Source organism: Oryctolagus cuniculus, chromosome X, assembly GCF_964237555.1.
Source record: "Oryctolagus cuniculus chromosome X, mOryCun1.1, whole genome shotgun sequence".
Classification (NCBI taxonomy): Eukaryota; Metazoa; Chordata; class Mammalia; order Lagomorpha; family Leporidae; genus Oryctolagus; species Oryctolagus cuniculus.
The window spans coordinates 8,399,027-8,423,907 of NC_091453.1; positions in this window are offsets into that span (position 1 = coordinate 8,399,027).

A 24,881-nucleotide genomic window follows, 5' to 3' on the forward strand; every position below is an offset into this window, starting at 1 on the left:
CAGAGGACTGCGCTGTGCATTGTGGGATGCTTAGGAGCATAGCTGGCATCTACCCAGTCAAAGCTGCTAGTGCTTCCCCCCCCCCCCCCCCAATTCTGACAGACAAAACTGTCTGCAGACATTGCCAGATGTCCCTTGGGTGGGTGGAGGGGCAGAATCACCCCAGCTGAGATCCACTGAATGGGAGCAAAAAGAGTATCAGGGCTTCTGAATCAGTAGGCCTGGCTGAGACCTGGGAAGATGTGCTTTGAAACAATTCCCTCAGGTAAGTGTGATAATTGGCCAGAGTTGAGAAGCACTGCCCAATTTATTCTCCCTGGTGATGACAGCGTGTTTCTCATTCTGAGATCCTGGCAAGAATCCAGTTTTCAACTAAGTGAAAGTGGAGTGTCAGAAAAATGTACGTTCACAGGAAAATAAGTTACTGCCATTTCCTTTCCTCTCTTCCCTCTCCCTGAGGTGAGAGACACTGACTCTGTCACAAACCAAATTGTCAAGTGACAAAATTGGAAGCAATCTAGCCCCACGCATGAAATGAAGAAATAAATAGAAATGGCACTCTGTGTTTTTATCAGCTCGGGGACACCTGGCACACTGACTGATGCCACGGGGGAGCCTGGGAATTTCACTCAGTGCTGTAAGCGCTGGTGTTGGAGCAGTCTATGAGAAAGCAGAGGATCAACAGTCCATCGAGTTAGGAATCTAGAGGAAGCTGGCCACTCAGAAGCCATTGCTCTAGCATTTGACTCTTGAGCCCTTCATTCGGATGGCGCTGTTTTTAAGGCCTTCTTTCCATTCCTCTAGATCTCTCACTCGTGACCTGGCTAATAGTGGCCACTAATGCTTCATCTCTGAACGTGGATGATCAGAGAGCATTATAAAGGTGTAGGATGCACATACAACTAGATCACCTTTGAGTGTAGTGCCTGTCTTCTTTCTCTGTCCCCCTTACTCCCCTCCCCCACCTCCTTAAAGGATTATTTATTTAGAAGTCAGAGTGACAGAGAAAGAGGGAGGGAGAGATAGATAGATAGATATCTTGCATCTGCTGGCTCACTCTTCAAATTGTGGCAACAACCTGGGCTGCCTAAGCTAGGAACCAGGAACTCCATCTTGGTCTCTAACATGGGTGGTGGGGACCAGAGTACTTGGGCCATCATCTGCTGCTTTCCACGTATGTTAGCAGGGAGCTAGATGGGAATCAGAGTAATCGAGACTGAATCAGTGCCCTGATATGGGATATGTACCTTGTAAGTTGTGCCTTAACTTGTTGTACCACAATGTGGGCCCTTTTTCTTGTAAAAATGTGGATGATATTCATATTTAGGTTGGACCATAGGAAAGTGCCATTTTTGTGCATTTAAAACTCATATTTTTTGCTGATTTTAGACTCCTCTCTCTCGCTCTCGCTCTCTTCACCCTCTTCCCCCTACTCTGTCCCTGCCATTCTCTATTTTCCTGTCTGTACAAGCACATATATAAGACTTGGAATACCAGTTATGAAAACCAATAAAAGTTTCTGGGAAAAATAATGGAAATGGTTCCAATTTTCAGTACCTGTTAATGGGAAAAGCCACTGATGGACTTGGTCTATTTGGTCCTGAAGTCCAGAATAGCCAATGAGCTGTGGACTCCTTGATCCAACCAAATGGACCAGTTCTGATGAAAAGGCCTGTTTGTTTCTTCATTTCTACATTTGCGTAGTATTGCGTTTTGTTTTTTTATTCAGACTCTGCTATTCTTTTTTTTTTTTTTTGGACAGGCAAAGTAGACAGTGAGAGAGAGAGAGAGACAGAGAGAAAGGTCTTCCTTTGCTGTTGGTTCACCCTCCAATGGCCGCCTTGGCCGGCGCCCCGTGCTGATCCGATGGCAGGAGCCAGGTACTTATCCTGGTCTCCCATGGGGTGCAGGGCCCAAGCACTTGGGCCATCCTCCACTGCACTCCCTAGCCACAGAAGAGACCTGGCCTGGAAGAGGGGCAACTGGGACAGAATCTGGCGCCTCGACCGGGACTAGAACCCGGTGTGCCGGCGCCGCAAGGCGGAGGATTAGCCTAGTGAGCCGCTGCGCCGGCCGGACTCTGCTATTCTAAAGGATTTCCCCATGAGTTGGGCATACAGTATTGGAGTAATTGTTATTAATGCTGCAGCCTTAAGACTATGAGAAACAAAAATCTCTACATCTGTACTGGCCAAAAAAGCCGACGTAGACAAGCAAGCCTTATTCTCCTGCCTCTATGATGAGCCAATTCCCTTGTATCCAGTTTCCCATCAAAGATTGCCTACTGAGTTAGATCCCAGGTACCTTCCAACATCTGTAAATTTATGTAAGTAGACCTTGTTGACTAAACTTTCATGTTTTCCAACCCCACTTTGGTTTCCTGGATTGGAAATGGAATCTGTCACCATGGATATTAAACCACATATCACAATGCTTTTGTTCCTCTCTACACAATATGCTTTCTTTTTATCTCTTTAGCTCATTATATACATGGATATGTACATTCATACATGTTTCATATTCTGTATTTTAAGTATATTTTCATGCTTTAGGTGATACAGGAAAACATAGTGAAGCTAATTATAGTTAATACTACTTCGGAACAAAGACTTGGAACATTTTAGATCATGTTCTCAGATTTTCTTAAAAAGATTGCTATATATTTTATTTGAAAGGCAGAGTCCTAGGGAGGGAGAGGGAGAGAGAAAAACTGAGAGGTCCACCATCTACTGGTTCATTCCCCAAAGGGCTGCAATGGCTGGATCTGGGTTGGTCTGAAGCCAGGAGCTTCTTCTGGGTCTCCCACATGGGTGCAGGGGCCATCTTCCACTGCTTTCCAAGGTCATAGCGGAGAGCTGGATCAGAAGTGGAGCAGCCAGGACTCGAACCGGCGCCCATATGGGATATTGGTACTGCAGGCGGTGGCTTTACCTGCTGTGCCACAGTGCCTGCCCCGTCCCCTCATTGTTTTATGCAAATAAGCTTCTAGAACTTCTCATTGGATTAGAGGTTATGACCTTTATTCAAGCTCTTGATATGAGGACAATTAAAATGTTAATGGAAAAATAGAATTAAAGATGAGTATATTTTGTTTCACAGAGGTTTGTAATCACGTACAGGAGTGGTCTTTTGTATGTGGGATGGGGGAAACCTTTACATTGTGGTGCAGCAGGTTAACCTGCTGTTTGCAATGCCAGCATCCCATGTTGGAGTGTTGGTTTGAGTCATAACTGCTCTGCTTCTGATCCAACTGCTTTCTAATATGCCTGGGAAAGCTGGCCCAAGTCTTTGGACCCCTGGTACCCAAGTGGGAAACATGTATGGAATTGTAGGCTTTGGCTTTAGCCTGACCCAGCCTTAGCTATTGTGTTTTGGAGGAGTGAACCAGCGGATGGAAAACCTCTGTCTCTTCCTGTCTCTGTCACTCTGCCTTTCAAATAAATAAATATTTAAAGGAAGAATTCAGGGGAAATTCATATTAGGAAAATAACTATGCATGCATTTCAAATGTTTTTGAAACAAATAAACTTATCTTTTAATTCTATTGTACAATAACTTTGTAAAGTATTCTCATAGTTCCAAATGACAGCCCAGAAATTTTATGCCAATTCATTTTTTTCACTACCAGTATAAAGAGGCATAATTTGTTTGAATGAAAATATATTATTTAAATTTATAGTTTGTTGATTTGTAGAACTGAACTCTCATATTTACTTGATATTTGCATTTCTTTTGTGAAACAGACATGTCTGGATTCCATCCCAAGGGCGTTTAGAAGACATTGGAAATTTTTAAATATAGAAGTGACAGATTAAAAAATACTAAAAATTTCTTTGAAAGTCACAGTTATACACAGAGAGGAGGAGAGGCAGAGAGAAAGAAAGAGAGAGACACAAAGTGTGTGTAGGGGGGTCTTCCATCCTCTGGTTCACCCCCTAGTTGGCCACAATGGCCAGAGCTATGCTGATCAGAAGCCAGGAGCCGGGAGCTTCTTCCAAGTCTCCCACGCAGGTACAGGGGCCCAAGGACTTGGGCCATCTTCCACTGCTTTCCTGGGCCATAGCAGAGAGCTGTATTGGAAGTGGAACAGCCAGGACTTGAACCGGCACTGGTACAGCAGGCGGCGGCTTTATCCACTACACCATAGTGCTGGCCCCAGATTAGTATTTTCAAAAGCTCATTCTGATAATATTGAAAAGAATGGATAAGACTGTGAACAGTGTAGTAAGTTAGAAGACTGTTACCTGTTACCAAGATTACTGTTACTCTACCTAGAGTGATGCTAATGCAAATGACGAGAACTGGATGATTTGAGGGATGTTTATGAAGTAGAATAGACAAGAGATTTTTGGGGGGCATGGATGGTCAGGGTGAGGAACTACTCCATGGTTTCTCAACTTTAGCACTATTGACTTTTGGGGCAGTGTGATTGTTTGTGCTGTGCATTGCAGGAAGTTCTATAGCATTCCTGGCCTGTACCAACTAGAAGCAAATAGCTTCCCTCCTTCAGTATGATAACCAAAAATGTCTCCAGGCAAATGTTCCTGGGTGCCAACATTTCCCCTGGTTGAAGATCACTGGGCTAGTAAGTGATAATTTATAGGATTTGGGCTTGGGTAACCCAGGAAGGGATCATGAGAAAGATCAAATTTCAGTGGTGAGGGATGCACCAACATTCAATTTTGATTTTAATCAAATAATCATGGGAAGACAGAAGTAGGCAATTATAAACACTTGGGCTACTAATATCTGGACTGGAGATAAATATTTTGGAGTCACTGGTAGATGATGAACGATAAGAATGAGTAAAGCAACATGGGAGGAGATAGTGATACAGAAAGAACATAGAGGATTGCCAACACAGAATAAAGAAGAAAATTTTATTAAAGGAATGTAGGAGTTGTCCAAGAGGTAGGAGGAAAGCCAGAATAAGGTGTCATAGAGAATAAGGTAAGAGATTGAGAAGCAGTAGAAATATCTAATTGGGTCAAATACTGCTCAAAGTCAATTAAGGTGAAGACTGAAGGATATTCACCAGATTTAGTGGCCAGGAAATTATTGATCCTTGATAGCAGAAGTTTCAGAATATTGACTGGGAGGAGAGGTCAGATTGAACCTGGTCAAGTGGTGGCTGGAAGGTCAAGAGGTAAAAGCAGAGAGTATGAACCATGATTTAAAGAGTTTTGGTTACAAAGGAGAGATAGAGTGAGGCAAAAGAGAAGTGAGGCTGGGGAAAGGCATTTTTTGTTTTTTAAAAATTAAGCTTTAAATTTTGATGTAATTATAGGCTTACATATAATTGTAAGAAATGATACAGAGAGATCCATGTACTGTGTACTAGTTTGTCCCAATGGCAACAACTTGTAACAATAGGAGTCACTGTGCACTTACTCCTCATGTAGGGTCTCTGTCCTTAGTGTGCTGTACATTGAGATTTAATGCTATAACTAGTACTCAAACAGTATTTTACACTTTATGTTTCTGTGTGGGAGCAAACTGTTGAAATCTTTACTTAATGTATGCTAAACTGATCTTCTGTATATAAAGAGAATCGAAAATGAATCTTGATGTGAATGGAAGGGGAGAGGGAGTGGATAAGGGGAGGGTTGTGGGTTGGAGGGACGTTATGGGGGGGGGGAAACCATTGTAATCCATATTCTGTACTTTGGAAATTTTTATTCATTAAATGAAAGTTAAAAAAAAAGAATGGCAGATGTCCTAAACAGCACTCTGGCCTCAGAATCAGCCCTTAAGGCATTCGGATCTGGCTGAAGAGCCCATGAGAGTATTTTAAGCATGGAAAGCCAAGACACTCTGGCAAAAACAAACAACAACAACAACAATAACAAAAAAAACCTAAATGAAAGATCTCTGCAAGTGAGATCCCAGTGGAAAGAATGGGCCATCAAAGAAGGAGGTACCTTTCTCTGAAGGGAGGAGAGAACTTCAACATTGCCTATGACCTTGTCTAAATAAGATCGAAGTCAGCGAACTCAAAAGGCTTCCATAGCTTTGGCAACTGATGACTAGAGCCTAGGGAGATTACTGATGCCATAAACAAGAGTGTCAAATTGTTAAGTCAACAACAGGAGTCACTGTGCACTTACTCCTCATGTAGGATCTCTGTCCTTAATGTGTTGTCCAATGTGAAGTAATGCTATAACTAGTACTCAAACAGTATTTTACACTTTGTGTTTCTGTGTGGGTACAAACTGTTGAAATCTTTACTTAATATATGCTAAACTGATCTTCTGTATATAAAGATAATTGAAAATGAATCTTGATATGAATGGAATGGGAGAGGGAGTGGGAGATGGGAGGGTTGCGGGTGGGAGGGAAGCTATGGGGGGGGGGGAAAGCCACTGTAATCCATAAGCTGTACTTTGGAAATTTATATTTGCTAAATAAAAGTTAAAAAAAGAAAAAAAAAACAAAACAAAACTATAGCATGATATCACAGCTGGTGTGTGGACATTGATACAATCCACCAATCTTAATCTAATCTTCCAAGTTTTATTTATACTTATATGTGCATTTATTTCTATGTAGTTGTATCACATGTGTATGGCACTCAGGTTTGTGTATGTACCACCATAGTCAAGATACAGAACAGTTTATTACCACAAGGATCCCTCATGTTGTCCGTTTTTACCACATCCTGCCTCCTTCCCTCTCCCATCCTGACTATAACCCCTAGAAACCACTAGTTTGTTTTGTGTTTCTATAATTTTATCATTTTAAAAGTTTATAAATGGAATCATACAATACATTGATTCTGGGGATTGACATTTTATACTCAGCAAAATTACCCAGAGAATCATTCATGTCATTTTATGTATCAATAATAGATTGGTTTTTATTACTGAGTACTAGTCTATGGAACAGATACATCATAGTTTGTTTAAACATTCACCTACTGAAGGACATCTGTGTTGTTTCCAGGTTTGGCCTATCACAAAGTTCCTGTGAACATTAGTGCATGGATTTTTGTGTTAGTGCAAATTTTCATTTCAGGGTAATGCTCAAGAGTTTAATGGCTGATTCCTATGCTATTTGCATGTTTTGTTTTACAAGAAACTGCCAAACTGGTTTCCAGAGTGTCTGTGCCATTTTCCACTCCCCCCCGACAGTGTAGGATTGATGATTTTCTACAACTCTACCAGCATTTGGTGTTGTCACTGTTTTTCTTATTTTAGGTATTCAGATAGGTGTTTACTGATATTTCATGGTGGATTTAATTTGCATTTCTCTAATGATCAATAATGTTGAAAACTTTTTCATATTTGCTGTTTTCAATGAAATAGCTGGTTTTTTTTGCTTGTTATCCTTTTTTATGTATGAAACTATATTAGTCATTTAAGTCAGTTAACAAATTTATTTGTGAAAAAAATTGGCCCTTCCAGTAAGTTTAACTGTCTAAAGTCCTTCTTGATAATTCTAGTTAACCATTAATTTCATGTTGCCAGAATTTTTGGATTTTTGCCTTAAATTGATATGTAAAAATTGTGCATATTTATGGGGTATAATGCAATATTTTGATACATGGTATAATGTCCACTCAGGGTCTTTTGCCCATTTTCTAATTAGAATTTTTTGTTTTATTACTACTGAATTTTGAGATTTCTATATTTTGGATGCTTGCCTTTTTATGTATATGTTTTGCATATTTTTTTAAACCTCAATTTGTAGCTTGTATTTTCACTAGGTGTTGTACATGGAGAAAGTTTTCAGTTTGAATGAAGTCCAGTTGATCACTGTTTTCTTTTATGGATCATACTTTTTGGTATCTATTATCCGAGCTCTTCACCTAGTCCTAGGTCCCAAAGATTTCATCCTGTGTATTTTTTTAAAGCCTTAGGATTTTATGTTCCACATTTAAGTCCATGACCCATTTTGAGTTAATCTTTGTAGAAAGTATGAAGTTTGGGTCAAGTTTTTTTTTCCCCCCTTCTGGATATACAATTCTTCCAGGACAGTTAATGGAAATTCAAGATACAAAAGATTTGAGCATAAGTAAAGGCTGATGGAAAGGAATCATAGGAAGAGATTTGAGGTCATCAATATGGCAATATGGGAGTAATAGGGACACAAGTATTTGAGAAATTGAGAGAAAACACGATCCATTTATAATACTTAGGTATGATGAGTGACAATTAGAAGAATAGGAATTTCATTGTTATATTTTTGTCCGACTCATTTGGGATTTTTTTTTTTGGACAGGCAGAGTGGACAGTGAGACAGAGAGAAAGGTCTTCCTTTGCTGTTGGTTCACCCTCCAATGGCCGCCGCGGCTGGCGCGCTGCGCTGATCTGAAGCCAGGAGCCAGGTGCTTCTCCTGGTCTCCCATGGGGTGCAGGGCCCAAGCACTTGGGCCATCCTCCACTGCACTCCCTGGCCACAGCAGAGAGCTGGCCTGGAAGAGGGGCAACCGGGACAGAATCCGGCGCCCCGACTGGGACTAGAACCCGGTGTGCTGGCGCCGCAAGGCGGAGGATTATCCTAGTGAGCTGTGGCGCCGGCTCATTTGGGATTTTAGAATTGCCATTTAGAGAGTCTAAGGTCTTTACTAGTTGAATCTCATACTATGGAATCATGTCAACTTTTACTCAAATCTTATTAGTGTCAACAAATTAAATACCATGGTTATTAATATAACACTTATTTCATGTTCAGAATGCAGTTCCCACTTGAGATGTGATTCTGTCCCTGAGGGCTTTATAATGAAGTTGAGATTGCCGAAAACAGTTACATATCAAAGTAAACATATAAATATGTTGCAGCAAAATAGACTGGTCCCTAGTTCTTTGAAGCATTTAGAGGCAGAATTTGAAGATTGAGACATGAACCGTAACATGTTTTGTACACTATATAATATGAAACAACTCCAGTTGATTAGGGACACAGCACTAAATAACCAACCTATACTTATAAAATACATACAAAATAAAAAACTATATAGTATAATAAATGAGGACAGTAAATACAACTAGCTTGTTGTGAAATTGGCTTTTTAAAGGAAACATACAATTCTTTTTAAAAAAAATTTATTGTGTATATTGAAGGTATGTGACATAGTGTTGTAAGATATATATTTGTATATACTAAAATGGCTATTGAGTGGAACAAATTAACATTCATTATATCACATAGAAATTGACTCAAAAACAGGGGCTGGCGCTGTGGCTCACTTGGTTAATCCTCCACCTGTGGCACTGGCATCCCATATGGGTGCCGGGTTCTAGTCTCGGTTGCTCCTCTTCCAGTCCAGCTCTCTGCTGTGGCCCGGGAAGGCAGTGGAGGATGGCCCAAGTGCTTGGGCCCTGCACCCGCATGGGAGACCAGGAGGAAGTACCTGGCTCCTGGCTTCAGATCAGCGCAGCACACTGGCCGTAGTGGCCATTTGGGGGGTGAACCAATGGAAGGAAGACCTTTCTCTCTGTCTCTCTCTCTCACTGTCTAACTCTGTCAAATAAAAAAAATTAGTTTTCTGAAATGCTTATGATTCAAAAACTTGGAAGTGATTGTGGATCTGCTTAATACTTAAGGTATATATAAAACCTTACCAAATTTTTCAACCATAGAATGAGATGCAAAACAAATAGTAACTTGTTTAAATGCATACAATACAACATCATCTGGAAACTTGTAAGAAATGCAAGTTGCAGGCCCTCTACCAGAATACTTGAATCAAAAACTTTTGTAGAGAAATTCCAAGATGTCTGAAGAGAATGCAGCCACACTAAAATCAGCTGCTCTGGGATATGAAAAGAACAAAGTAAGGATTATATTAACAGAGTGCTGACTGATGGAAATTTTTGGTGAAGCAGTGAAAAAATGACTCCATGGGACAAGATGAAAGAAGACAGAAACACCATTGCAGCCAGCTGCACAATACAGTCAGCTTCTAGCTGGGAGCCACCATCTTAACACATTAAGCACATGCCTTTGAATATCCACTGAAGGAACAGGCACTCCACTAAGCCACAGAAGCACAGCTCAAGATAAAAGCCATCAGAGGAGAAAACCAACACGTGGTTCCACAAATGCCTAAAAATAAAGAAATATGAGAGGCTGGCGCTGTGGCTCACTTGATTAATCCTCCGCCTGTGGTGCTGGCATCCCATATGGGCTGCAGTTCGAGTCCCAGTTGCTCCTCTTCCAGTCCAGCTCTCTGTTGTGGCCCAGGAAGGCAGTGGAGGATGGCCCAAGTGCTTGGGCCCTGCACCCGCGTGAGAGACCAGGAAGAAGCTCTTGGCTTTGGATTGGCACAGCGCTGGCCATGGTGACCACTTAGGGAGTGAACCAACAGAAGGAAGACCTTGCTTTCTGTCTCTCTCTCACTGTCTATATCTCTTCCTGTCAAATAAATAAATAAATAATCTAAAAAAAAACCTTTCTTTAAAAATATGAGAAACATGAACAAGGAAGACAATATGACTCCCCCAAAGCAACACAGCAATCCTTCAAAATTATAATGTGAAGATGAAGAGATTGATGAAATTCCTGAAAAGGAATTCAAAAGAATTATGATAAGATTAATCAAAAACAATGAGAAGCAAATTGATGGACTAAAGAAATCCATTAATTACTTGGATGAAAAATTTTCCCAAGAGATATTGAAAAGAAATCAATCTGAAATATTAGAAATGAAGAATTCAATATGACAAATAAAAAATCTTAACAGACTTAGTGAGGCAGAAGAATACTAGAGCTAGAACACAGATTTTTGGGAATATCTAAGTCAGATAAAAAATAAAAAAAGCAGTGTTTAAGATTTATGGGATACTATCAAATGACTCAACATATGGGTGATAGGAGTTCCTGAAGGGGTGGAAATATAGAATGGATTAGAAGGGATGTTCAGTGAAATAATAGCAGAAAACTTCTTGAATTTGGAGAATAAAAGGGACATCCAAGTACAGGAAGCACATAGAACTCGTAATAGACACTATCAGAAAAGATCTTCACCATGACACATTATAGTACAGCTTTCAAAAGTAAAAAAAAAAATTTTTTAAATGTGCACAAGAGAAATGCCAGATTATCTTCAGAGGATCTCTAATTAGACTGACAGCTGATTTCTCATCGGAAACCCTATAGACTAGAAGAGAATGGAGAGACATAGTCTAAATCCTAAAACAACAACAGCAAAAAAAAAAAAAAACCAAAAAAACAAAAAAAAAAACCGGCCGGCGCCGCGGCTCACTAGGCTAATCCTCCGCCTAGCGGCGCCGGCACACCGGGTTCTAGTCCCGGTCGGGGCGCTGGATTCTGTCCCGGTTGCCCCTCTTCCAGGCCAGCCCTCTGCTGTGGCCAGGGAGTGCAGTGGAGGATGGCCCAGGTGCTTGGGCCCTGCACCCCATGGGAGACCAGGAAAAGCACCTGGCTCCTGGCTCCTGCCATCGGATCAGCGCGGTGCGCCGGCCGCAGCGCGCCAGCCGCGGCGGCCATTGGAGGGTGAACCAACGGCAAAGGAAGACCTTTCTCTCTGTCTCTCTCTCTCACTGTCCACTCTGCCTGTCAAAAAAAATAAAAATAAAAAAAAAAACCAAAAAAACAAAAAAACAAACCTGGTAACACAGAATACTGTACCCTGAAAAGCACTTGTTTATGAAAGAAGGTGAAATAAAGATCTTGCATGACAAAAACAGAAATTCAAAGAATTGGTCACAATTTGTACAGCCTAACAAATGATACTTAAGGGTGCACTACACAGAGAAACAGAAAAAGATAGTCATCATTATGGAAGAATGTGAAGGAATATTTATGAAAAAATGGCAGGACCAAGTCATTACTTATCAATAATAACCTTGAATGTAAATGGCCTAAATGTCCCAATTAAGATACAGACTGGCAGAACAGATTAAAAAACAAGACCCATCTATTTATTGCCTGCAAGAGACACACCTCAGCAACAAAGATATACACAGACGGAAAGTGAATGGATGGAAAAAGATATTCCATGCTAACAGAAAGCAAAAAAAAAGAGTAGTGGTAGCCATCCTAATACCAGACAAAATGGACTTTAACAGAAAAACTGTTTAAAGAGACAAAGAAGGGCATTATGTAATGAATAAAGGATCAATTCAACAGGAGGACTTGACTTTAATAAATGTATATGCACCAAATACCAGGGTGCCTGGCTATTTAAAACAAATGTTGTGGATCTAAAGGGAGCCATAGATTCCAATACAATATTTTTTAAAAATTATTTTATTTATTTGAAAGAGTTACAGAGAGAGGGAGGGAGGGAGGGAAGGGTCTTCCATTCTGCTGGTTCATGCCCCAAATGACCACAATGGCCAGAGCTGAGCTGATCTGGAGCCAGAAGCTTCTTCTGGGTCGCCCATATGGGTGCAGGGGCCCAAGGAGTTAGGCCATCTTCTGCTTTTCCAGGCCATAGCAGAGAGCTGGATTGGAAGAGGAGCAGCTGGGACTCAAAGTGGCGCCCATATGGGATACCAGCGCTGCAGGCTGGGGCTTTAACCCACAGTGTCGTGGAGGACAAAACACCCCACTTTGATCAATGGATATATCAACTAGACAAAAAAAATCAACAAACCACAGAGTTAGACTATACTATGGACTTAATTGATATTTACAGAACATTTCATCTCACAGTTACAGAATCCACATTATTTTCATCAATGAATGAAACTTTGTCTAGGATAGACCATATGCTAGGACATAAAGCAAGTGTCAGCAAATTAAAAAAATTGAAATCATACCATGTATCTTTTCTGATCACAGTGAAATGTAAATTAACAACTTAAGGATCTCTAGAAAATAGGCAAACACATGGAGACTGAACAACCTGTTCCTAAATGGACAGTGGGTCATAAAATAAATTAAAAAGGAAATAAAAAATTCCTGGAAACAAATGAAGGCAACATATCAAAACTATGGGATACAGCAAAAGCAATGTTGATGTGCCTATGTCAATAAATTGGAAAGGCATCAAATGAATGATCTAACAGTGTATCTCAAGGGCATAGAAAAATAAGGATAAACTAAACCCAAAATTAGGAAGAAAGAAATGATTAAAATTAGTGGAGAAATAAACAAAATTGAAACAAAAAGTTTAAAAAGATCAGAAATTAAAAGCTGTTCTTTTGAGAAAATCAAGAAAATTGATGTCATTGGTCCAACTAACTAAAAAAGGGTGAAGACCCCAATTAATAAAATCAGATGAAAAAAGATATGTTACAACAGATAGTACATAAATACAAGAATCATAAGTAATTATATGCCAACAAATTGAAAAAGTCTAGAAAAAATGGATAATTTCTGGAGACAAACTATCTCCCAAAATTGAGTCGTGAAGACATAGCAAACCTAAACAGTCTAATAACCAAGATGGAGATTGAATCAGTAATACAGACCCTTCCAACAAAGAAAAGCCCAGGACCTGATGGCTTCACTGATGAATTGTACCAAACTTTTAAAGAACAAATTCCAGTTATTCTCAAAATATTCGAAGCAGTTGAAATGGAAGGAATCAACCTAAGTTTCTTCTATGAGGCCAGTATCACCTTAATTCTGAAACCAGAAAAAGATACAACAAAGAAAGACAACTATAGACCAATATCCCTGATGAACATATGCAAAAATCCTCAACAAAATACTGGTAATCAGACTGTTTAAACAAGCAGAAATCAATAAATGTCATAGATTGTGTTAACAAATTAAAGAATAAAAACCATATGATGATCTCAATGCAGAGAAACAATTTGATTAAAAAAATCCTCTCATGATAAAAATCATCAACGGTGTATAGGAGGAACATTCCTCAACACAATCAAGACAATATATGGCAAACTCACAGCCAGCATCATACTGAATGGGGAAACGTTGGAAGTGTTTTCACTAAGAATCGGACCAGACAAGGATGCCCACGTTGCTATTCAATACAGTTTTAGAAGTCTTAGCTAGAGCCATTAGGCAATAAAAAGAAATCCAAGAGATACAAATTGGAAAGGAGAAAGTAAAATTATCCCTGTTTGCAGATGACATCCAATATATAGGGAAACCAAAAGACTCCTCTAAGAGACTACTGGAATTCATAAGAGTTTGGTAAAGTTGCAGTATATAAAGTCAACACACAAGCCTCAGTAGCCATTGTATACGCAGATAATGACATGGCTGAAAAAGAACTTTTAAGAGTAGTCCCATTCACAATAGTTAAATTAAATACCTTGGAATAAATTTGACAAAGGAAGTGAAAGAAAAACTACAATGAAACTTGCTAAAATAAAATAGACACAAAAACATGGAAAAATCTTCCATGTTGGTGGATTGGAAGAATTAGTATCTTCAAAATGTCCATACTACGAAAAGCAATTTGCAGATTCAATGTGATCCTAATCAAAATGCCAATGACATTCTTCTCAGATTTAGAAAAAATGATGCTAAAATACATATGGAAACACAAGAGATCTCAAATAGCTAAAGTAATCTTAAGTAACAAAAACTGAGCTGGAGGCATCACAATACCAAATATTGAGATATAACACAAGGCAGTTATAGTGAAAACAACCTTTTGACAAAAAAAAAGACATGCAGACCAATGGAACAGAAATAAAATCAATCCATGGAGAAAGGACAGTTTCTTCAACACATGGTGTTGGGAAAATCGGATCTCTGTGTGCAGAAGCATGAAACTAGACCCAGATCTTATTCCTTATACATAAATCAACTCCATATGGATCAATGATCTAAATCTATGACCTGATACCATCAAATTACTAGAGGAAAACATTGGGGAAACTCTAAAAGACACTGGCATAGGCAGCGACTTTTTGGAAAAGACTTGAGAAGCATAGGCAATAAAATAAAAAATAGACAAATGGAATTGCTTCAAGCTAAGAAGCTTGTGCATTGCAAAGGAAACACTCAGCAAAGTGAAAAAGCAGCCAATAGAATGGGAGAAAATATTTGCAAACTATGCAACTGAAAAAGGGTTAATACCCTGAATCTATAAAGAGCTCAAGATACTCAACAACAACAAAAGAAACAATAAAACCAACAAATGGGCAAAGGACTTGAACAGGTATTATTTTAAAGGATGGAATTCAAATGGCCAACCGACACAGGAAAAAACTCTCAGGATCACTAGACATCATGGAAATACAAATCAAAGCCACAATGATGTTTCACCTACCCCAGTTAGAATGGCTATCATCCAAAAGTCGAATGAATGAATGAATGAATGCGCGCCCGAATAGGGGAGTGGTGGAAAGGTTATCCTACTCCCACTGTTGGTGGGAATGTAAACTGTTCCAGCCACTGTGGTAAACAGCATAGAGATTGCTCAGAAAGCTGAAAATAGGTATACCATATGACCCAGCCATCCTACTCTTGGGGATTTACCCAAGGGAAATGAAATCAGCACATCAAAGAGTTATCTGTACCACTATGTTTGTTGCAGATCAATTCACAATAACTAAGATATGGAATGAACCTAGATGTCCATCAACTGATGACTGGATAAAGAAAATGTGGTATATGTATGTGTGTATATATATATAATATAATTATATATCATTATATATTAAATATATTATAATTACATATTACATTATATACATATACATTATATAATGTATATGTAATAATATAATTATAATATGTTATAATATATAATTATATTATATAATTATATAATATATAACATATAATGCATAATACATAATATAATATATTATATATAATACATAATACATATAATATATATAATATATATATACACACACACCATGGAATACTGCTCAACAATTAAAAACCTTGAAATGCTGTCTTTCAAGACAAAATGGATGAAACTGGAAACCATTATGCTTACTGAAATTATCCAGTCCCCAAAAGACAAATATCATGTTTTCCCTGATGTGTGGTAACTAATACACAGAGCACGGAAATGTATGTAAGTGAAATTGAAATTTTTGGAATTGGTTATTGTTTACAGCTCTTGTCTATACTCACGAGGAACAGTGGTTTTACGTACTTACTACTTGTCGAGTTCCTTATTTGGTGGAGGGTTAAGGTTGTAATTACAAAATAAACTGCAAGTATATCATTGTAAAGACAAAAAGTAAAAATAAGAAAGGGGGAGGGTGGCTGAGAGTGTGGGAAGGAGGGAAGATAATGTGTGAAAGTATCATTATGCTCTTAGATCTGCATATATGAATACATGAAATTAGTTCACCTTAGATAAATAAAAAAAAATAATATGTAAACAGGAAACTCACTTTTGTGTCTGGCCCCTATACTCTCTATTTTGACAAGCCTTCCATTTTTTAAAAGATTTATGTATTTAAAAGGTGGGGAGACAGAGAAAGACTTTCCATGTGTTGGTTTACTCCCCACGTGGAAACAACAGCCACAGGATTGGTCAAAGCCAGGAGCCTAGAGCCCCATCTGTGTCTCCCATTTGGGTGGCCGGGGCTCATGCACTTGGGCCATCTTGTGCTGCATTCCCACGCCAATTAACAGGGATCTGAGTCAGAAGCAGAGCAGTTGGGATTTTGGCACCAAAGTTGGCAGCTTAACCTACTTTGCCACAACAGTACTGCTCCCCCTTGCCCAAAGAGTTTTTATGTTGTGTGTATTTTATTTTACATGTTATGCTATGTTAAACGGTATTTTCATTGTGTACATTTTAGCCCACCATTTTGGTTGTATGTATACATACATACTTACATACATACATATATATTATAGTGACATAGTTACTATGGTCAAGCATATTAACATACCACTCTTCTTGCAGACTGACCCTTTGGAGAACTACTGATGTAGCAAGCAGGAGGCAGAGAATCAGGATTAAAACTCAGGTGTTTCTGACTTAAAATGCAGGGGGAATTTCATACTGTTTTTCTTGTTTTCAAAGTAGAAGGAAGCAGGAGACTGATATGATCACAAATGGTAATGGTAATTTCAAATAAAGAATGTTGAAATATACTTAAATATAATCCAGTAGATAAGAACAAAAGAATTTTGTAGTACATACCCCTAGAAAGTCAGTCTGTCCATTAATTTTATCAGGAAGAAGTGTAAGCACTAGTAATTTGCTGCTGTATTTCCTCCATGTTAACATCTCAGAGATGGTATAATTTGTTCTGCTAGTTTTTAAGATCAAGGTAGTAATTTAGCTTAATTGTGAAAATTGAGTTAGGAGCTAGCTAAGAAAGGAAAAAGGGTTCTGAAATATTCCTAAGACGCTATTGATTTATTAATTGGTGTATTTGACATAAACATGTTTCTCTGTTTAGTCGCTGTACCTTGATTTTCTACATTCAGCATAATTCTGAATGTGCAAGGTAAAAATTTTAAGAAAAACTCTAATTGAAGACCATTAAAGCATATTTGAGCAAGTGAATGATGATTATATGATTTTTTTTTCGGGTGTGGTTGCAGTTCTACCTAGAAGGCAAGAATCTATGAACTAGGATGTTACAGGTTTGGGCTCAAAGGGTGAGAAAGGGCACACATAAAAAAGGTGAAAATGAGGCCACTGATCATTTTGCTCCTTATTTATTCACAAACAAGTAGGTAATAACATGGATGTGCTTAGAATAAGATCTAGCAAAAATGCTAACTTAATGAACCTTTAGAACATGTCCAAATAACTCCCTATCATATTATCTCCTTTGAAAAAGGAATACTGTATTGGAAAATAAATCACTATAGAAACAGAATGACAAAAAGTGCCACCAGAGTCATACCACTTTTGAATTCTCTTTTTACCACCATGAGTCAAACTTTGTTCTGAGGGACAAAATGAATATAATCCAGTATCTTATAATAGCAATTAATCATATCAGTTCAGAGCAGCTGTTGCACTTATCTGTTGCTGCATAACAAATCAGTGCCACACTTAGCGGCTTAAAACAATAAAAACAGTAGCTATGCTCACAAATTTGCAATTTAAGCAGGACTCCAGTATGGCCTGCATAGCTCTACTCAGTGACTGATGGGACAGCTAGAAGGCTGTGGACTAGAATTATCTGAGGGTGTGCACACTCCGAGGTTTCGCTGTTAGTGCATGTGAACCTTCTTTCTGTTGCCTGAATTTTTTCCAGTGTCATGGCTGGACTCCCAGGGTGAGTATCCAGGGAGGTAGAAGCTGCATCACCATTTATGACCCAGATTCAGAGATCATGAACAATATCTATTCTTTTTTTTATTTTATTTATTTGAAAGGCAGAGTTACAGAGGGAGGGAGAAGGAGAGGGAGAGTGTGTGTGTGTGTGTGTGTGTGTGTCTTCCATGCTTCCATCTGCTGGTTCACTCCCCAAATGGCTGCAGCGGCCCGAGCTAAGCCCACTCCTGAAGCCAAGAGTAAGGAGCTTCTTGTGGGTCTTCCATGTGGGTGTAGGGGCCCAAGGAGTTGGGCCATCTTCCACTGCTTCCCCAGGCCATAGCAGAGAGCTGGATCAGAAGTGGAACAGCCGGGACTCAAAGTGGCACCCATATGGGATGCTGGCACTGCAGGCGGTGGCTTTACCCGCTATACCACAGCGCTGGCCCCAGCAGTGTCTATTCTATACGATGAAGTTGTCATGAAGTCTTGCCCAGTTTAAAGGGAGGGGAAATAGACTGCACCTCTTGATAGGATTGTGACAAGGTATTGGAAAAGCAGGTTGAAGCCATTGTTGGGAAATAGATTCAGCCACAGGAGCTTCAGAATTACACCCATGATTTTTTATTGTTTTTAAACTTTTTTGAAAAAATTTTCAGGTTACAAATGTGTTGGAAAAATAGTACAAAGTTCCCATGTGTCCTTCTCCAAATTTTTCTTTGTTACATCATACGTGACTATGGAACAATTAAAAAACTGAACAATTAACCTTTGGCATACCAGTATCAACCAAGCTACAGATTTAGTGTGGATTTCACCAATTGTTTCCCTTAACAACTTTATTCGTTAACAGGATATAATTCAGGGTCCCATATTATCTCTGGTTGTTTCTCTTCAGTCTCCTCTAATCTATGACTTTTTCTCAGTGTTTCCTGGTCTATCATATCCTTGGAACTTTGGAAAAGTACTGGTCAGGTTTTTTTTTTTTTTGTGGAATCCCCCTTCTTTTTCTTTCTTTCTTTTTTTTTTCTTTTTTTTTGCTGCTGATTTCTCAGAAAACATCAACCAGGATAAAATTCACTCTTTGTGATGTACAGTTCTACAGGTTTTAAGAAGTAAATTGATTTATTCAAGAGGCAGAGTGTCAGGGAATGAGAGAGCTAAATCTTCAATCTACTGATTGACTCCCCAAATGCCTGCAACAGCCAGTTATGAGCCAAGCTGAGGCCAGGGGCTAGGAGCTGCACCTGGATCTCCGAAATGGATATCAGGGACCCAGGTATTTCGGTGATGACCTTCTGATTTCCCAAGTGGAGCGGTAGGAAGCTAGACTCCAAACAGAGCACCCATGGCTCAAACTGGTAGCATGGCAGCATCGCAAACAATGGCTTAATGCCCTGTACCAGAATACTGGCCCCAATTAGACAGGTTTTGAAGGATGCACAGGCTCATGTATCCACCATCAAATTGCTTTACAAGTGCTATTATCCCAAGAATTGCCTTTTTCTGATTTTTGTAGTTACTTCTTCACTCCTCAATCCCTAGCAACCACTGTTCTGTTTGTCATTCCTATAGTTTTTAAATATTCCAGAGTATCATATTTTAATCCATTTTACGTTGCTATAACAAGTACCTGAGGCTGACTACTTAGAGATTCATTTGGCTAATGATTCTGGTGGCCAGAGCATTCAAATAGCATGGTCCCCCGGCTGAGTTACAACATAGCACAGAAGCACAAAGACAACCAGCCACATGCAGAAGTGGTCAAGCACTTGTGGGTGCTCTCAGTTTTTAACAACTCACTGTCTTCTGGGAGAACCAGCTCGCTCCTTAAAGCCAGCACCAATCCCTTCTGAGAGCAGTGCTCCAGTAGGCCTCACACATTAATATTCTTAACCTTCTAAACACAAACACACTGTGTATGGTCTGACTGCTAACACATTAATTGTGGGGGACAAACAATATTCAAACCACGGCATCATATAAGTGGAATCATAGACTATGTAGTCTTTTGGATTTTATCCTTTCATTCAGCAAAATGCGCTTAATGTTTATCTATGTTGTGCAAGTCAATAGTTTGTTCTTTTTATTGTGGAATAATATTCTATTACATAGATATATTACAGTTTGCTTATCAGTTCATATTTTGTAAGGCATCTGAGTTGTTTGCAGTTTTGATGATTATGCATCAATGTGCTATATTTCAGGTACGATTTTTAAAAAGACTTATTGATTTAGAAGGCAGAGTTACAGAGAGAGCGAGAGAGAGAAAGAGAAAGAATCTTCTTTCTGATGGTTCCTTCCTCAAATGGCAGCAACAGCCAAGGCTGGACCAGACTGAAGTGGGGAGCCAGGAGCTTGATACTCCAACTGGGTTTCCCCAGTGGATGCAGGGTCCTAAGCACTTGGGTCATCTGCTGCTGCTATCCCAGGTGAATTAGTAGGGAGCTAGATTGGAAGTGGGGAAGCCAGGATGCAAAACAGTGCCCATATGGGATGCTGGTGGTGCATATGGCACCTTAACTCAGTGCACCATGACTCTAGCCCCCAGCTACAGTTTTTTACATGAATATAAGTTTACATTTCTCTCAGGCAGCCATCAGGGAATATATTTGCTATTATATGTGGTACATGTAGGTTTAACTGTATCAGAAACTATCCAACTTTTTTCCAAATTGCTCTACCCTTTTCCATCGCCAAAAACAATGTGTGAGAATTATGGTTGTTCTGCATCCTTGCCACCGTCACCCAATTGCTTTGTGACTTAAGTGCTCTGAGCAATTTAGAAAAAGTCATAGATTTGAAGTTAGTTTGGTTACTTTCTCAAAGTAATCATGGGAGGAATACTCCTTCATACGGTCTATATCACAAAGAGAAGTCACAGTGGGAGAACTTTGCCTTAAACTTACATTGGCTCTTTAAACATTAAACTGATAAATTAAGGTCAAAACAATACACGTTTGTCAGTTTGGGATAAACAGAGCTGCACTGTATAGAAACCTGATGTATGAAGAGTTAGTGGAGATAAACATACCACTTTCTTTGAGTGATCTCCTTCAGTTTTGTCACACTGGGTGACTGCTTTCCTTCTAGATGTTCCCAGAGAACTTGGCTCATAATCTACACAGAGCTATTACAAATCACAGGTTGTATATTTGAATGCTTAGGGAATCAGAGATTATGTAACTTGGCTAATCTTGCCAAATAAGATACAATAAACAGTAGGATTAGTGCATACGCTACCTTAAGGTAATTCAAATTAAAATATGTGCCTGTGTGGGTGAACCTAAAGACACACGTGTGGAGACACATCTTAGGAAGCAAAACTGCTGCTTAGGAACTGCTGGGCCTTACTGTCAGGATCCTTGATTCATTCTGTGTGGCTTGGTTGTTGATCCTGAAAGCAGTGGTCAGCATGTTACCAACAGCAACACCTAGCACATATTCAACAGATACTTAATGAATGATTAAATGTCACAGAATCTGGCAAGAAATGCACAGCAACTTCAGTTACATTTATAACAGACTTTTGTTCTTTCCTTGTAATCTTTGGGGATGCCAGCGGCTTTTATAGGGGTTATGGAACTTCTTCTGTTACAAGTTTTGAAAGATCTCTGTGTCTTTGTGCCATGAATACTAGAATTAAAACAAAATTAATTAATAGGACAAGGTGCAATTTTTAGAGCAACACATGGCCACCTTCTCTATAAATTTCTCAGTGAAATAACAACATAGGATTTACTTTTTGCCATGTAAAACAGTACTTTGGATTACTGGATGGCAGCAAGATAGTTTTATAAAATTAACAATTCCCTAAGCATCACTCATCTCCATCTGTATCATCTCACAAATTCTTGCAGGCTATGGGACTACTTAATGGGGATATTTCAGAGACTCAGAGGAGATAAAATGACTGTGTTAAGCTGCCATTCATTCCTAAGGGGCAATTTGGAATTCTGAACTGAGATTAACAGTTTGAGATTCATGCTGAAATGACCAGGCAGAGTCATCTCAGCATCACTCTGGAGTCCAAACTGGCTGAATGTCTTGAGGAAAGACTGAAGGGACAACGAGAGATTTTTTTTGTCTTTATGTTGTTATTTTATACTCTAAATAATTGAAGAACTTTTCTTGAGGTATAGTGGGAGCAAAAGGGAAATTATAGGGAAGGGGATAGGAAGCCTTTTGTACAGAGAGGAAAGATTTCAGTAATAGAGACAGCAGATCTCAAGGTGGGAAGGCTACATTTATATAGAAGAAAGAACTCAGCTCTAACGAAGAATCCCCTGGGGCAGGTAAGACAGAAGAATAAATTAGGTACAAAGCACAAGAGTCCCTGAAATATGGTAATGTGAATGAAAGTGGCTTCTTTATTTGAGTGCAGTATTCCTCATCCACTCAGCTCATGATCTCCCACAAGCAACGTGACACTGGCCACATTTACCTTAGTCAGCATCGTGTTTTCTAGCTCTTTAGCTGCTGCTTTTCAGAAAAAAATCTTGTTCATGCTTCTGATTGCCTATTTGCTGTACTAGTTTTCTGTAGTTCAACTTCTAAACATATACATTAAAAACTGTCTAAAATTGTGCACCTTTAGTGAGGTACAGAATGGTGAATATTAAGTAATAATTTTGAAATATATATTAACAAAAAGCTTTTACATTTACCACAAATGGACTAAGTATGTGAGGTACAGTATTTGTTAATTAGCCTGATTTAATCATTCCATATTATAAACATATATCAAAACATCATTGTGTACTCTATAAGTATTACTTAGAAATTAATGATCAAATTTAAAAACTGGTCTGCAGGAAAATTGTCTGAGTCCTTTTAAACCCAGTGCTTCAAATGCCACACATTCATACCACAAAAACATTCTTTTATTCCTTGATATAATTAATATATCTATGCCAAGTTAATTTGAAATCTTGGTTCCATTTTCTGTTCATGTGATTAAACACTTATGAATTAGGATTCACAGGCCACTTGACATAAATAATGAAGAACCTGATTCCTCTTTTCCATGGAGGCCCTTCTCTTGATTATCTAAGTAAATATTGCAATATATATGCATCCTGCATTGCAAGTCCTTTATATTTTCTAGCTCTTAGAAATATTAATAGTGAAATACTAAAGAGTTTTGGCTTTCATGAGTATATTGCTGTTGCATTTTATCCATTCACAGAGGAAGAAATATGAATTTCATGTGAAAAGGCAGAGTTTGGGAGGATGCTATTTATAAATGACAATGGCTGAAAGGCTAATGTGTTGATCAGGCTTCTTTGGCTTTGAAAAATAATGGAGGCACTCTCTCTGCATGGTTGTCACTGTATACTTCAGGGCATAAATCCACAGCATTTAAGATGACAAGACCTTGTATTTACATAGAGACTTTCTCTGAGGAATTCACATCACTCCTCGGGAACAGCTCCATTAATTCTTACAGCTTTGGGAACTAGAGTGGGAAGATAGATCTTCATGGCCAGTTGTCATAAACGAAGGAACCATGTCTGAGATGGGTTTGTAACCTACTCAAGGTCACTGTAGCCAAACTGAATTGCCAGAAGTGTGGGAAGCCAGAGGGGTATCAATTTCTCATGTGGAAGGAGGACTGCATGGGTCATGCAGGGTAAGGGAGGAACCTGGCTTTTCAGAAACTGTCTTCCATCATTTGTACTCCCATATGGAATCTGTGACTGAGAGACTTTGGTTAGTGTTTCCCACAGAATGGTCCTCTAAGCACTGGGCTTTCAGTGACATCAATAGATCTTCCCTGAAATGATGATGATATTGATAATTGATAGGTTTCCATGGCCAAACAGGTTTGAGAACGGTTTTATGCTATGTCTACTTCTTAGTGGTTCATAATTTCGTTTAGTATAGTAAAGGCTCTGAGAAGTCTAGGTGAAGAAAGTTATCTAACTTGGATTAAACCATTATTTCCCAGGCTTACTTGATCAGAGAAATAATGTTCCTTTTATATAGCACCTCCTAAGGACTTACGGAACTATTTTCCAATGGATCACATTCTGGGAAAATGTGTTTCTTGGATAAAGGATCTGGTGAGAAAATGCTACACTAAAAACAGTTTTTATTCTCGGATACTGCCCAGCCCACATTTGGTTGTGAATCTTCATTCACAAATTACTAGGAGAAAGTAGATTGTGCTGGAAAACAATCCAGGAGCAGTGCCATAGCCTTGTGCTCTAATCTCTGTTTCATACCCTGGACTTGGATCATTTGCTTAAAATGATGCCATAGTGGCACATGTTCTAGGCACCGAGGACAAAGAGTCATAGGTCAAGTAGAAAATCTAGTGCAAAGAAATGAGGAAGAGCCAATAACCAGTGGGATGTGAATTTATTTTTTTATTTTATTTTTTTTTTTTTTGGGAATTGATAATTTCTTTTTTTTTTTTTTTTTTTTTTTTTTTTTTTTTTTTACAGAAGATCAGTTTAGTGTACATTAAGTAAAGATTTCAGTCGTTTGCACCCCCATAGAAACACAAAGTGAAATATACTGTTTGAGTACTCGTTATAGCATTAAGCCTCAGTGTACAGCACGTTAAGGACAGAGATCCTACATGAGGAGTAAGTGCACAGTGACTCCTGTTGTTGACTTTACCAATTGACACTCCTGTTTATGGCATCAGTAATCTCCCTATGCACCAGTTATGAGTTTCCAAGGCTATGGAAGCCCCTTGAGTTCTCCGACTCTTATCTTGTTTAGACACGGTCATAGTCAAAGTGGAGGTTCTCTCCTCCCTTCAGAGAAAGGCACCTCCCTCTTTGAAGACCTGTTC